Source organism: Sphaerodactylus townsendi, linkage group LG01 (assembly GCF_021028975.2).
Source record: "Sphaerodactylus townsendi isolate TG3544 linkage group LG01, MPM_Stown_v2.3, whole genome shotgun sequence".
NCBI classification, from domain to species: Eukaryota; Metazoa; Chordata; class Lepidosauria; order Squamata; family Sphaerodactylidae; genus Sphaerodactylus; species Sphaerodactylus townsendi.
In genome coordinates this window covers 8,570,722-8,584,933 of record NC_059425.1, presented here as the reverse complement: position 1 = coordinate 8,584,933, position 14,212 = coordinate 8,570,722, and the positions used below count along the sequence as shown (strand labels likewise).

The 14,212-nt window shown below is 67.1% G+C and overlaps 1 pseudogene; it reads right to left on the bottom strand.

The window, feature by feature from the left end:
* Positions 1–208: 208 nt before the first annotated feature.
* Positions 209–14,212, bottom strand: part of LOC125436496 — a 37,635-nt pseudogene continuing 23,631 nt past the window's right edge.

The following is a 14,212-nucleotide window of genomic DNA, read 5'->3' as shown; positions in this document are numbered from 1 at the left end:
TTCCGCACATGCAGAAGAATGCGCTTTCAATCCGCTTTCAATGCTCTTTGGAGCTGTGCGGAATAGCAAAATCCACTTGCAAACCGTTGTGAAACTGGATTGAAAACGCATTATTCTGCACGTGCGGAAGGGGCCTAAAAGAGTCCCACAAACACGGCCGAGTCCTTTCCATCCCCCAAATTCCGAACCAAAAGGACAACCAGGTTCCTTCTATGTGACCTATTTTATTGGTTTAGCTGTGACAGCGTCGGCTGCGAGGGATGGGGAGGGTACAGTCAATGGCTATGTGGTGATAATGCTTTGGTCTCTCTGCTGAGGCCGCTGGTGGTTGTCAGGTGGAGAAACGTCCCGTTCCCGGGAGACTGGAGCGCTCGTCTCTATTCCTCCGAGACCATACTTGGCAGCAATCTGGACAGGAAGATGGAAGAAATTGGGGAGACGGGGGGCGGTCCGGAGCAGACAACGGGTCTCTTTCCTCACACCCTTGCCTTGCGGTTTTACTGGTCATATCATGAACCGGCGGCACTGTATCCTCCGGGCAGAAAACCTGTCCTTCGCAACCCAGTTGCTGTTCCTTGAATATGTAGGGTATTTTTTCTAATCCCTGAGTTTGGGAGCTGGTACCCCGTAATTGGCACAAGCCAGGGCGCAGTGGGAAGGAGGGGGGAACGCTACGGCCCTCTTTCAAAACGCCCCCCGCGGCCGCGAGACCCCCGTGGAAGCGACCGTCCGGCCTTTGGCGAATGCGTACTAACAGCGGTGGCGAAACGAGGACGCGTCCCCACGGCCATCGGCGAGGAACCGATGCGCTCCAATGGCCGGTCAGTGTCCCTCGGGGCAGGAATCCCCCCTTTAACCCAAACAGGCTTCGTTCCTGGTACTAAAGCGAGATTCAGAAGGAGGTCAACAGTCCCTGGGAGGGTCCGGCAGCAGGGCAGACACCCCCTCCCGCTATTTGGAGCCCGGGACGCCGTGGCTGATCTGCATGAGCGAATTGGAGGCATAGTTTTGGAAGAGCGGCTGCAGGAACATGCCGATCGTGCCGAAGACGCAGACGAAGACGAAAATCCAAAGGAAGAGGCGGTCGATCACCATGGCTACGTACTTCCAGTCTTCGCTCACCTGGACAGGGGAACAAGACGGCAGAGTCAATCGATTGGTCTTGATGTGATAGCCAGAGGCCATTCAAATTCAGGCAATAATAAATCAGCAAATTAAAAACGCAAACGTATTGGCAAAGGCGTTCACAGCCGGAATCACTGGGGGGTTTGTGTGGTTTCCAGGCTGTATGGCCGTGTTCTAGTAGCCTTTTCTCCTGATGTTTCGCCTGCGTCTGTAACCGGCAGAGGATCCTCTGAAGATGCCAGCCACAGATGCAGGTGAAACGTCAGGGGAAAGGGCGACTGGAACACAGCCATCCAGCCCGGAAACAGTAAAACGCAAACATTTTAAAGTTAAATCTTATAAACAAACGAGAGGACAGAACCTTGAAAGCTAAGAAATGTGTACCATTATTGCAGATTACAACTTAGGCTTTATGCTACAACCTTTCTGCAATCTAAGGATAATTAGGAAAGGAGTTGATAACAAAACTGCAAAGATTGTCATGCCCTTATATAAAGCCATGGTGCGACCGCACTTGGAGTCCTGTGTTCAGTTCTGGTCGCCACATCTCAAAAAGGATATCGAAGAGATAGAAAAAGTGCAGAGAAGGGCAACGAGGATGATTGAGGGACTGGAGCACCTTCCTTATGAGGAGAGGCTGCAGCGTTTGGGAATCTTCAGTTTGGAGAGGAGACGTCTGAGGAGGGATATGATTGAAGTCTATAAAATTATGCACGGGGTAGAAAATGTTGACAGAGAGACATTTTTCTCTCTTTCTCACAATACTAGAACCAGGGGGCATCCATTGAAAATGCTGGGGGGAAGAATTAGGACTAATCAAAGGAAACACTTCTTCACGCAACGTGTGATTGGTGTTTGGAATATGCTGCCACAGGAGGTGGTGATGGCCACTAACCTGGATAGCTTTAAAAGGGGCTTGGACAGATTTATGGAGGAGAAGTCGATCTATGGCTACCAACCGTGATCCTCCTTGATCTCAGATTGCAAAGGCCTTAGCAGTGAGCTCCCAAAGGCACCTGGTGGGCCACTGCGAGTAGCAGAGAGCTGGACTAGATGGACTCTGGTCTGATCCAGCAGGCTAGTTCTTATATTCTTATGTTCTTAAGTTTAGATGAGAGAAACATAAATGGGGCTACCGTGTGCTCGATGCCCTCAAAGTCACCAGTCACTATAAAACACTTTATTCTCCTCAGTACCTGATAATTTTTCTAAAGTATTTTTAAGATATAAATTCCGGATATGGGAAAATACATGGGACAGCACAAGACATAATGCTTGATGTCTTCTATCTGATCAAAGCCATAATCACCTATGCGTCAATCTTTCGGACTCTTGTAATAGCTTCCAAAAATATGGTGTGGAGAGATTTATGGAGGAGAAGTCGATGTCTGGCTACCAATCTTGATCCTCCTTGATCTGAGATTGCAAATGCCTTAGCAGACCAGGTGCTCAGGAGCAGCAGCAGCAGCAGCAGGCCATTGCTTTCACATCCTGCACGTGAGCTCCCAAAGGCACCTGGTGGGCCACTGCGAGTAGCAGAGTGCTGGACTAGATGGACTCTGGTCTGATCCAGCAGGCTAGTCCTTATGTTCTTATGGGCTAGGCACAGTTCTCTCTGAACTCTCTCAGCCCCACCTACCTCATGAGGTGTCTGTTGTGGGGAGAGGGAGGGAAAGGAGCTTGTAAGCCCCCTTTGTGTTTCCTTACAGGAGAGAAAGGTGGGGTATAAATCCAAACTCTTCTTCTTCTTTGGGGGAGGGCGGTATAAAAGTGGAACAAATAAATAAATAAAAATAAAATTTGCTCATAATTGCCTCCTTACAATATTGCCTGTCACCCCATCGTTTCCAGATTCTCCATTCCTGGTTCCTATGCCAACCATTTAATACTTGATACCCCTTTCTCAGCATCTATAAAGTAGCCGCGCCACCTAGGAGAGCGTGCATGGAATCTGGCAGGACATGGGGAGTTATAGGGTGAGTTACTTTGGTTGGGGGGTGGAAAACTGGCCGATGCCTGGGTGTCAAATCTCAGGAGGAAGGGGGGATTGGACATCCCGCAGGCGAACACGGACTTTGTGCCAAGGGTCAGGGCAGCGGTTGCTATGAAGGCGACCTACAGAGCAGAGAAGCCTGTTTCTCGCTGCCTGCTTCACCGCTCCGCTCGCACACGCACACCGCCCCGTGCATGAATATTTCATGGGCCTTCAACACGGAGATCCAGCCAAGCAGAAGGGAAATATCGATTCCGGAGCTCTGCAGCTAAGTTGGCAAACACGGCTGCAGCACCGTTTGGGGGGCGGCGGGCAGGGAGGCAGGTCAGCGAAGGACAGCGTCCTCTGCCTCACTGCTCTGGTGCGATTCGGTGGGCCGCGGGAGGGGCCGTGGGTCTCCCTGCAAGGGGGTCCGGGGATGAAAATTTTTTTGCAGGCTCCCTGCGCCAGATCGAGGCTTCTTGGCACGTCCCTTTTCTAGTCAGGTCTGCCAGGTTAAACAGAATCGGCTGTTTGCTCTACCGACCAACAGGGACCAGTTTTTCTATTGGAGTGTTAAGATGGAGGAATTGAGACACGCCTACAAGACACCGTTAGTTTTCTGAGGTTCTTTTGGCTGCAGAGATCTCCTGAGAGCCAGCCTGGTGTAGCGGTTAAGAGCAGGTGCACTCTAATCTGGAGAACTGGGTTTGATTCCCTGCTTGGCCGCTTGAGCTGTGGAGGCTTATCTGGTGAACCAGATTAGGTTGTGCACTCCCAACACATGCCAGCTGGGTGACCTTGGGCTGGTCACAGTTCTTTGGAGCTCTCTCAGCCCCACCCATCTCACAGGGGGGGGGGGTTGTTGTGGGGGGGTGGAAGGGAAAGGAGATTGTCAGCCCCTTTGAGAAAGGGAGGATATAAATCCAACTCTTCTTCTTCTCCCTCCTCCTCCTCTTCCTCCTCCTCCTCCTATGGTGGGGGGAATGCTGTTGAGTTGCAGCTGACTTATGGTGACCCTGTAGGCTTTTCTACCAAGAGACTGTCAGAGGTGGTTTGCCTCTGCGTAGCAACCCTGGTATTCCTTGGTGGTCTTCCAGCCAGCATTTTGTAGTGACTAAGAGTGGCAGACTTGGCAAGAGGAGGCTGCCCACCGCATCCCCGCATGATGCCCTGCAAGATGATCTGGTCTTCTTCCGGGATCAGGCCACCATTACTAAACTGCCTGCCCTCTGAAGAGCCCCCTCGCTGCAACTCTGTGTGAGTTACTGTGCTGGCTTTTATCCCCTTCCAATTAGCCTCTGCCAGGGGCTGGTAATGACTGGTGCCCGTAGGCTTTTCAAATGAGATGGGGGGGGGCCTCCGGGTGGCAGCTATCGGCAGGGCCTTTTCAGCAGCGGCACCTCAGCTGGGGTCCTTTTTTTGTTTGTTTCGTGCAACCATTTAATTGATAACTTTTTAATATTCTGTTTTATGGTGCCCTTTTGTAAGTGGCTCCCTGCAGGCTCCCTGGAAGAGGCAGCATGAAAAATTCCTTCAATAAATAGTTTCTGTTGGGCAGCCCTGTTGTTCATTGCCTCGTCGAAGGCTTTCATGGCCGGAATCACTATGTTGTGGGTCTTTCCGGATTGTACGGCCGTGTTCCAGTAGCATTTTCTCCTGACGTTTCGCCTGTGTCTGTGGCCGGCATGATCTGTGATGCCCGCCGCAGATGCAGGCGAAACGTCAGGAGAAAATGCTACTGGAGCATGGCCATACAACCCGGAAAAACCACCACACCCTAGTTCAGAGGTGGGATCCAGCAGGTTCTCACAGGTTCCCGAGAGTAGGTTACTACTTATTTGTGTGTGCCGAGAGGGGGTTACTAATTGGTGATTTTGCCACGTGATTTTTGCCTTAGTTACGGCCCTCCTCTCAGCAGTAGCGCGCAGAACTTGAAGTAGACTAGCAGGAGGTGCACTGGCGTGCGTGGCAGCCTGCGCCTGCGTGCATTCGTTTCCCGCCCAAGGACCGGCGCAGCGGCTGCGTCCTTGCCACAGCCCCGCCCAGGAATGCCCCACCCCCGGAATGCCCGGTCACACCCCTGTCATATCCTGCCCAGCCCCATTGGCGCTACGCCACAATTTAAATTCCACCACCATGGGAACTTGTTACTAAAATTTTTGGATCCCACCACTGCCCTAGTCCTGCTGTTCTCTTGTAGAAGAGCAAGATTCGAATCCAGTGGCTGACACAATATTCAGGGAACTTTGACTCTGCAAAATTTTGTCAAAAGGAGTTTTGGCCCTAGAAAGCTTACAGGCTGGAAATCCAGGCAGTCTTCAACGTGCTGCTAGACTTGAATCTTGTTCTTCTAGTTTGTCTTTATTGCCTCCTTTGTGTTTTCATTTAAAGGGGAAAGTTTTCATTTAAAACTGAATTTATATCCTACCCATTCCCAGCCACAGTCAGGCTCTGGGTGGCATATGACATTTAAACAGACAATGGTATATGGGATGTAGAGGATAAGATATTACAGAAATAGAAGAAGAAGAAGAGAAGAAGAGTTTGGATTTATATCCCCCCTTTCTCTCCTGCAGGAGACTCAAAGGGGCTTACAATCTCCTTGCCCTTCACCCCTCACAACAAACACCCTGTGAGGTAGGTGGTAATCGGCCTTGCTGAGGAGGAGGAGGAGGAGAGGAGGAAGAGGAGGAGGAGGAGAGTTTGGATTTATATCCCCACTTTCTCTCCTGTAAGGAGACTCAAAGGGGCTTATAATCTCCTTTCCCTCACCCCCACCCCACAACACCCTGTCAGGTGGATGGGGCTGAGAGAGTTCTGAGAGAACTGTGACTAGCCCAAGGTCACCCAGCTGGCATGTGTCCGAGTGCACAAGCTAATCTAGTTCCCCGGATAAGCCTCCACAGCTCAAGTGGCAGAGCGGGGAATCAAACCTGGTTCTCCAGATTAGGGTGCACCTGCTCTTAACCACTACGCTGCTCTGCTCTCAACAGCAGGCCACAAAGAGCACCCCTCGCTCCCCACCAGTGGCTGTACTCACACTCTGGTCGTCGTCCTCGCAGCACGTAGTCCATAATGAAAGCGGACTCCATCCACATTTCCTCCAGACCACAACAGCAAGGGGCGGGTGAAGCCACTTGCCCCGGCCTGTCTCGGTAACCGTTGACCCCGTCGGACGTTTCTGTGAAGGGCCTTCCGCTACCGCTGCCACCGCCGTTGCCGTTGCTTCCTGTCCCCAACTTGGCGGCAGTGGCGGGGTTGATGTAACGCATGCACGAATGAGCCCCTTCCCGCCTGAAGAAGCCCCCGGTGCTGCGTTCCTGGTTCGCAAGCGCTTCTGCACTTAGCCCGATTGGCGAGAGCAGTTCTGCCGCGGCTGCTTCATGAAGAAGGAGGGTGGGCAGCTTGTCCAGGAACACCACTTTGACCCACGGCGGCATGGTGTGAGTGGTGGGCGAACGGTGGTGCACGTTCAGGACACAAACGCTGGTGGCGATGGAGAAGGTCACCAGGACCATGAGGTGAACATCAGGTACTTGCCCACCAGGGGCGCGATCCAGCGAGGTCGGGGGCACAATCTTGGAGATGAGGAGAAGGAAGACGGTGAGGGCCAGCAGCACCGAGATACAAAGGGTCATCTTCTACGCCCGCAATCCGAGGGCAGAAGTAGAAGACCAGGATGGCCAAGGAGGTGATGAGGATGCACGGGATGATCAGGTTGATGGTGTAGAAGAGAGGCTTTAGCGCCCGGATGATGAAGTCGTGCGTGATGTCCACGTAGGTGGAATCGTTAGGGTTCTCATTGCGGCGCCCCGGCAGAGCGATGATGTCCCACTTCGCCGCTGGAAGGCGTGAAATGCGTCCAGGCTGGCCACCTGGCTCTTCAGCACACCAGGTCGATCTCCGATAGCGATCGTAAAATGCGTCCGCGAGCGGAACTTCATGGTGCAGTTCTGCTGGTCGAAGGGGAAGTGCTTCACCACCGATTTTTGCAGGCACTCTTGCCTTGTAGATGGCGGGCGGGAGCCAGAAGATGCTACCCGTCGTAGGATGGTGGGGGGGGGGGGGGGTGGGGGGGGGGGGGGGTGGGGGGGGGGGGGGGTGGGGGGGGGGGGGGGTGGGGGGGGGGGGGGGTGGGGGGGGGGGGGGGTGGGGGGGGGGGGGGGTGGGGGGGGGGGGGGGTGGGGGGGGGGGGGGGTGGGGGGGGGGGGGGGTGGGGGGGGGGGGGGGTGGGGGGGGGGGGGGGTGGGGGGGGGGGGGGGTGGGGGGGGGGGGGGGTGGGGGGGGGGGGGGGTGGGGGGGGGGGGGGGTGGGGGGGGGGGGGGGTGGGGGGGGGGGGGGGTGGGGGGGGGGGGGGGTGGGGGGGGGGGGGGGTGGGGGGGGGGGGGGGTGGGGGGGGGGGGGGGTGGGGGGGGGGGGGGGTGGGGGGGGGGGGGGGTGGGGGGGGGGGGGGGTGGGGGGGGGGGGGGGTGGGGGGGGGGGGGGGTGGGGGGGGGGGGGGGTGGGGGGGGGGGGGGGTGGGGGGGGGGGGGGGTGGGGGGGGGGGGGGGTGGGGGGGGGGGGGGGTGGGGGGGGGGGGGGGTGGGGGGGGGGGGGGGTGGGGGGGGGGGGGGGTGGGGGGGGGGGGGGGTGGGGGGGGGGGGGGGTGGGGGGGGGGGGGGGTGGGGGGGGGGGGGGGTGGGGGGGGGGGGGGGTGGGGGGGGGGGGGGGTGGGGGGGGGGGGGGGTGGGGGGGGGGGGGGGTGGGGGGGGGGGGGGGTGGGGGGGGGGGGGGGTGGGGGGGGGGGGGGGTGGGGGGGGGGGGGGGTGGGGGGGGGGGGGGGTGGGGGGGGGGGGGGGTGGGGGGGGGGGGGGGTGGGGGGGGGGGGGGGTGGGGGGGGGGGGGGGTGGGGGGGGGGGGGGGTGGGGGGGGGGGGGGGTGGGGGGGGGGGGGGGTGGGGGGGGGGGGGGGTGGGGGGGGGGGGGGGTGGGGGGGGGGGGGGGTGGGGGGGGGGGGGGGTGGGGGGGGGGGGGGGTGGGGGGGGGGGGGGGTGGGGGGGGGGGGGGGTGGGGGGGGGGGGGGGTGGGGGGGGGGGGGGGTGGGGGGGGGGGGGGGTGGGGGGGGGGGGGGGTGGGGGGGGGGGGGGGTGGGGGGGGGGGGGGGTGGGGGGGGGGGGGGGTGGGGGGGGGGGGGGGTGGGGGGGGGGGGGGGTGGGGGGGGGGGGGGGTGGGGGGGGGGGGGGGTGGGGGGGGGGGGGGGTGGGGGGGGGGGGGGGTGGGGGGGGGGGGGGGTGGGGGGGGGGGGGGGTGGGGGGGGGGGGGGGTGGGGGGGGGGGGGGGTGGGGGGGGGGGGGGGTGGGGGGGGGGGGGGGTGGGGGGGGGGGGGGGTGGGGGGGGGGGGGGGTGGGGGGGGGGGGGGGTGGGGGGGGGGGGGGGTGGGGGGGGGGGGGGGTGGGGGGGGGGGGGGGTGGGGGGGGGGGGGGGTGGGGGGGGGGGGGGGTGGGGGGGGGGGGGGGTGGGGGGGGGGGGGGGTGGGGGGGGGGGGGGGTGGGGGGGGGGGGGGGTGGGGGGGGGGGGGGGTGGGGGGGGGGGGGGGTGGGGGGGGGGGGGGGTGGGGGGGGGGGGGGGTGGGGGGGGGGGGGGGTGGGGGGGGGGGGGGGTGGGGGGGGGGGGGGGTGGGGGGGGGGGGGGGTGGGGGGGGGGGGGGGTGGGGGGGGGGGGGGGTGGGGGGGGGGGGGGGTGGGGGGGGGGGGGGGTGGGGGGGGGGGGGGGTGGGGGGGGGGGGGGGTGGGGGGGGGGGGGGGTGGGGGGGGGGGGGGGTGGGGGGGGGGGGGGGTGGGGGGGGGGGGGGGTGGGGGGGGGGGGGGGTGGGGGGGGGGGGGGGTGGGGGGGGGGGGGGGTGGGGGGGGGGGGGGGTGGGGGGGGGGGGGGGTGGGGGGGGGGGGGGGTGGGGGGGGGGGGGGGTGGGGGGGGGGGGGGGTGGGGGGGGGGGGGGGTGGGGGGGGGGGGGGGTGGGGGGGGGGGGGGGTGGGGGGGGGGGGGGGTGGGGGGGGGGGGGGGTGGGGGGGGGGGGGGGTGGGGGGGGGGGGGGGTGGGGGGGGGGGGGGGTGGGGGGGGGGGGGGGTGGGGGGGGGGGGGGGTGGGGGGGGGGGGGGGTGGGGGGGGGGGGGGGTGGGGGGGGGGGGGGGTGGGGGGGGGGGGGGGTGGGGGGGGGGGGGGGTGGGGGGGGGGGGGGGTGGGGGGGGGGGGGGGTGGGGGGGGGGGGGGGTGGGGGGGGGGGGGGGTGGGGGGGGGGGGGGGTGGGGGGGGGGGGGGGTGGGGGGGGGGGGGGGTGGGGGGGGGGGGGGGTGGGGGGGGGGGGGGGTGGGGGGGGGGGGGGGTGGGGGGGGGGGGGGGTGGGGGGGGGGGGGGGTGGGGGGGGGGGGGGGTGGGGGGGGGGGGGGGTGGGGGGGGGGGGGGGTGGGGGGGGGGGGGGGTGGGGGGGGGGGGGGGTGGGGGGGGGGGGGGGTGGGGGGGGGGGGGGGTGGGGGGGGGGGGGGGTGGGGGGGGGGGGGGGTGGGGGGGGGGGGGGGTGGGGGGGGGGGGGGGTGGGGGGGGGGGGGGGTGGGGGGGGGGGGGGGTGGGGGGGGGGGGGGGTGGGGGGGGGGGGGGGTGGGGGGGGGGGGGGGTGGGGGGGGGGGGGGGTGGGGGGGGGGGGGGGTGGGGGGGGGGGGGGGTGGGGGGGGGGGGGGGTGGGGGGGGGGGGGGGTGGGGGGGGGGGGGGGTGGGGGGGGGGGGGGGTGGGGGGGGGGGGGGGTGGGGGGGGGGGGGGGTGGGGGGGGGGGGGGGTGGGGGGGGGGGGGGGTGGGGGGGGGGGGGGGTGGGGGGGGGGGGGGGTGGGGGGGGGGGGGGGTGGGGGGGGGGGGGGGTGGGGGGGGGGGGGGGTGGGGGGGGGGGGGGGTGGGGGGGGGGGGGGGTGGGGGGGGGGGGGGGTGGGGGGGGGGGGGGGTGGGGGGGGGGGGGGGTGGGGGGGGGGGGGGGTGGGGGGGGGGGGGGGTGGGGGGGGGGGGGGGTGGGGGGGGGGGGGGGTGGGGGGGGGGGGGGGTGGGGGGGGGGGGGGGTGGGGGGGGGGGGGGGTGGGGGGGGGGGGGGGTGGGGGGGGGGGGGGGTGGGGGGGGGGGGGGGTGGGGGGGGGGGGGGGTGGGGGGGGGGGGGGGTGGGGGGGGGGGGGGGTGGGGGGGGGGGGGGGTGGGGGGGGGGGGGGGTGGGGGGGGGGGGGGGTGGGGGGGGGGGGGGGTGGGGGGGGGGGGGGGTGGGGGGGGGGGGGGGTGGGGGGGGGGGGGGGTGGGGGGGGGGGGGGGTGGGGGGGGGGGGGGGTGGGGGGGGGGGGGGGTGGGGGGGGGGGGGGGTGGGGGGGGGGGGGGGTGGGGGGGGGGGGGGGTGGGGGGGGGGGGGGGTGGGGGGGGGGGGGGGTGGGGGGGGGGGGGGGTGGGGGGGGGGGGGGGTGGGGGGGGGGGGGGGTGGGGGGGGGGGGGGGTGGGGGGGGGGGGGGGTGGGGGGGGGGGGGGGTGGGGGGGGGGGGGGGTGGGGGGGGGGGGGGGTGGGGGGGGGGGGGGGTGGGGGGGGGGGGGGGTGGGGGGGGGGGGGGGTGGGGGGGGGGGGGGGTGGGGGGGGGGGGGGGTGGGGGGGGGGGGGGGTGGGGGGGGGGGGGGGTGGGGGGGGGGGGGGGTGGGGGGGGGGGGGGGTGGGGGGGGGGGGGGGTGGGGGGGGGGGGGGGTGGGGGGGGGGGGGGGTGGGGGGGGGGGGGGGTGGGGGGGGGGGGGGGTGGGGGGGGGGGGGGGTGGGGGGGGGGGGGGGTGGGGGGGGGGGGGGGTGGGGGGGGGGGGGGGTGGGGGGGGGGGGGGGTGGGGGGGGGGGGGGGTGGGGGGGGGGGGGGGTGGGGGGGGGGGGGGGTGGGGGGGGGGGGGGGTGGGGGGGGGGGGGGGTGGGGGGGGGGGGGGGTGGGGGGGGGGGGGGGTGGGGGGGGGGGGGGGTGGGGGGGGGGGGGGGTGGGGGGGGGGGGGGGTGGGGGGGGGGGGGGGTGGGGGGGGGGGGGGGTGGGGGGGGGGGGGGGTGGGGGGGGGGGGGGGTGGGGGGGGGGGGGGGTGGGGGGGGGGGGGGGTGGGGGGGGGGGGGGGTGGGGGGGGGGGGGGGTGGGGGGGGGGGGGGGTGGGGGGGGGGGGGGGTGGGGGGGGGGGGGGGTGGGGGGGGGGGGGGGTGGGGGGGGGGGGGGGTGGGGGGGGGGGGGGGTGGGGGGGGGGGGGGGTGGGGGGGGGGGGGGGTGGGGGGGGGGGGGGGTGGGGGGGGGGGGGGGTGGGGGGGGGGGGGGGTGGGGGGGGGGGGGGGTGGGGGGGGGGGGGGGTGGGGGGGGGGGGGGGTGGGGGGGGGGGGGGGTGGGGGGGGGGGGGGGTGGGGGGGGGGGGGGGTGGGGGGGGGGGGGGGTGGGGGGGGGGGGGGGTGGGGGGGGGGGGGGGTGGGGGGGGGGGGGGGTGGGGGGGGGGGGGGGTGGGGGGGGGGGGGGGTGGGGGGGGGGGGGGGTGGGGGGGGGGGGGGGTGGGGGGGGGGGGGGGTGGGGGGGGGGGGGGGTGGGGGGGGGGGGGGGTGGGGGGGGGGGGGGGTGGGGGGGGGGGGGGGTGGGGGGGGGGGGGGGTGGGGGGGGGGGGGGGTGGGGGGGGGGGGGGGTGGGGGGGGGGGGGGGTGGGGGGGGGGGGGGGTGGGGGGGGGGGGGGGTGGGGGGGGGGGGGGGTGGGGGGGGGGGGGGGTGGGGGGGGGGGGGGGTGGGGGGGGGGGGGGGTGGGGGGGGGGGGGGGTGGGGGGGGGGGGGGGGGGGGGGGGGGGGGGGTGGGGGGGGGGGGGGGGGGGGGGGGGGGGGGGTTGGGGGGGGGGCGGGTGGGGGGGGGGGTAGGTGGGGGGGGGGGGGTGTGGGGGGGGGAGGGGGTGGGGGGGGGGGGGGGTTGGGGGGGGGGGGGGGGGGGGGCGGGGGGCGGCGGGGGGGGGGGGGGGGGGGGGGGGGGGGGGGGGGCGGCGGGGGGGGGGGGGGGGGGGGGGGGCGGGAGGGGGGTGGGGGCCAGGGGACGGACCTCACCTGCGTCAGCCAGACGTTGGTTGTCATGATCTGCTCTCTCTCGTGCTGCCAAGAGAAGAAAGACAAAGGGGGGAGGGCGTCAGTGGAAGTGCCCTCGAGGAAGGGGTGGCCGGAGGCTTCAGAGGCCGCTGGGGCACTCGAGCGAGGAAGAGGACGCACTAAAATCCTTGAGGTTCAGATTGTAAGCAGTGGTGGGATTCAACAGGTTCGCACCGCTTTGGCAGAACCGGTTGTTAAAATGGTGCTTGTAAACAACCAGTTGTTAAATTATTTGAATCCCACCACTGATAGTAAGCATGGATGGCTTTGAAAGAGGGTTAGACACGTTCATGGAGGTGAGGCCAATCAGGGGCTACCAGTCACAGAGGCTCAAAGGAACCTCCATTTCCATTCAGCCCCTAAATGTCAACACAAGAAGGCAACATCGGGGAAAGATCTTGATCTCTGTGCCCTGTTTATTGGCCCTCCAGGGTATCTGGTTAGCCACTGCGTGAGACAGGATGCTGGACTAGATGGACCACTGGTCTGATCCAGCAGGGCTCTTCTGATGTTCTTATGTCTGCCACATATTCACTGTGGGGAAGCTGCTGTCTGATTGTCCTGGCCTACCTTACCAGGCTGTTGTTAGGACTGGAACCAGAGGATAGCTCGGTTTAGGTTGCCACGTCTGAGATGGGAAATACACGGAGAGGCTAACCGGGGTGGGGGGAGGACACACAGCAGGGTCTAATGCTGTAAGCAGAGGTCCCCAACATCATTGAGCCTGAAGCAATGTTTTTTTAAAAAATCTGTTCAATCAATCAAATCTCAGACAGCCAATCGGAAGCCTTCCCAAACAAAAGCCCTACCCGCTTTCTAAGAACATTTGGCAGGTGTCATGATGCTCCCTGCTATAGAGTATTCCCCAAAAGCAATAGTTTTCTCCAGGGATACTGATCTCCATAGTCTGCAGATCAGTTGTAATTCCTGGAGAATTCCAATCCCTGCCAGGGAGGGGAGGGAAGAGGAAGGTAATACTCAATACTCAGAGGGAGGGGTGGGAAGCAAGGTAGGAGAGGAAGGGGTGGGAAGCAAGGGAGGGGAGGGAGTGGGAGGAGGCCCGGCATCTGGACATGGCTCACCCACCCTAGCGGAGGGAGGGGGAGGAGAGGGAGGGGAGGGGAGGGGTAGCATGCAAGGGAAGGGGAGGGAGGGAGTGAGGGTGGCATGCAAGAGAAGGGTAGTGAGGGGAGGAGGGAGAGGGGAGGCATGCAAGGAAGGGAGGGGAAGGGGGAGGGTGGCATGCAAGGGAGAGGAGGGAAGGGGAGGGGGCTGGCATCTGGACATGGCCCACCCACCCAAGTGGAGGGAGGGAGGGAGGAGAGGGGAGACAGTGAGGGGTGGCATGCAAGGGAGGGGCCTGGCATCTGGACATGGCCCACCCACCCTAGCAGAGGGAGGGGAAGGAGAGAGGGGATGGGTAGCATGGAAGGGAAGGGGAGGAACTCAGGGGTGGCATGCAAGGGAGGGGAGGGAGGGGTGGCATGCAAGGGAGGGGCATTTGATGCGGCAAACCAGGATTTTTTCACTGTATGTAAAGTGGAAAGTCCCTGCATTAAACGGAAACGACTATGATACCATGTTGCTTTGGAGCACTGTTTGTGGATTCCCCCAGCCTTCCTGCTTTAATCTAAAAGTGGGGGGGGGGGACATTTTTCACTAGTTTAAAGGGGAATTTTCAGTGAATTTGGAGGCAGGCATTGTGGATGTGGCTGTGTGGGCTGGTGGAGTTGGGAATGTTGTTGTTGTTGTTGTTGTTGTTGTTAATTCGATTTGATAAACCGCCCTACCCCTGAAGGGCTCAGGGCGGCGTACAGCAAACAACAGCAAACATAATAAAACAAATCGAATAACCCCAGTTAAAATACAAACCCTTAAAACTATAGCAGCAGCAGCAGCACCCGTCAATAAATAATTAATCATTAATGATAACAAGGGGCGTCCGGCATCACACCCCAGTGATCGAATCCTGGGAGCGGTCAGATTCCGGGA